This window comes from Octodon degus, unplaced genomic scaffold (genome assembly GCF_000260255.1).
Source record: "Octodon degus isolate 3935 unplaced genomic scaffold, OctDeg1.0 scaffold00013, whole genome shotgun sequence".
NCBI classification, from domain to species: domain Eukaryota; kingdom Metazoa; phylum Chordata; class Mammalia; order Rodentia; family Octodontidae; genus Octodon; species Octodon degus.
In genome coordinates this window covers 28,902,510-28,903,822 of record NW_004524589.1, presented here as the reverse complement: position 1 = coordinate 28,903,822, position 1,313 = coordinate 28,902,510, and the positions used below count along the sequence as shown (strand labels likewise).

Sequence of the window (1,313 nt, the reverse complement as noted above, 5' to 3'; positions counted from 1 at the left end):
TGTTAAAGTTTAAGTCCCTACAGAATATGATAAAAAACATTTAAAAATTAAAAAAAAATTAAAAATAGGAGTAAAGAATTATATATGTTTACACATAAGTCCAGAAATCTAGCCATATACAGCATTGTAGCAGGACAGTCCTAGGAAACATGACAGAGGCAAACCATATAGTTATATGTTCAAGATGGATAAGGCAATGATCCTGAGAATCTCCAGACAATTTTTGAATCTAGCAGTTAATTGGAAGGATTCTCACCCTGACTAACTATATATGCTGACACCTGTGAACTAAGCAACTGCACTGAAGATGGCAATTTGTAATAGTAGGTTCATTCTTGGAGTGTCTGTCATTCTGATCTTCAGAATACATGCTGCTTGTCATGACATGCTGGTTGCTGCCATGCTCTTTCAGGTAGATTATTATTTAAAGTGGAAGGAGGTGATGAATGAAGGCAGGAGACTGGAAAAAAGGGTCTCACATTTTGAAAAGTTTTTGTACATCAAAAGAAATCACCAACAGAGTAAAGAGGAAACCCACAAATTGGGAAATAGTTATAGTGGTGTGTCATTCAGCAAAGAACTCCTACTTAGAACGTATGCATTAAAAAAAAAAAAAAAAAACTCATGAACCCAAAATTCAAAGACCCAATCTGAAAATGGGTATCTAGGATGATTATATAGCGACACAAATGACTAATAAACAAATGAAACAACATTCAATAACATTTGTGATTCAAGGGATGCAAATTAAAACAACACTGACGTATCATCTTACGCCAGAAAGAATGGCTATCATCAAGAAGTCAACCTAGAGCAAATGCTGGAGTGATTTTGGGGAATAAAGGAACACTTCTCCACTCTTTATGGGAGTGCAGGTAGGACCATTATGAAAATCAGTATGGAGATTTCTAATAAAGCTGGGATTGAGGGTCCCATTCAAGTTAGCTATTCCCCTTCTAGATGTTTTTCCAAAATAACTGAAATCATCATACCACAGCATTATATGGTTACCCATGTAAGCAGCAGCACTATATGCCAAGGCTAAATCTTTAAAAAAGCCCAAATGTCCATCAACTGAGGAATGGATAAGAAAGATATGGTATTTTTACACAGTGGAGTAGTACTCAGCTGTAAAAAAGATAAACTTAATCTTTATATTAATTTTATTGAGAAAGAAATAGCAGTGAGACAGTTTCAAAACAGGATTGTAGGTTAGTTGCAATAATTAATATATTGTATACTGTTGTATTCATAGTAGTTATTCATAATGCAAGATGCAAATATGATATCTTGTTTAAACACTGTTCATACAA

General features: G+C 34.1%; 1 protein-coding gene across 1 annotated transcript in view; it reads right to left on the bottom strand.

Moving 5' to 3' along the window:
* The window catches only part of LOC101560671 (kelch-like protein 1), a 494,908-nt gene that overhangs the window by 454,421 nt on the left and 39,174 nt on the right, over positions 1-1,313 (bottom strand). The window lies entirely within an intron of this gene.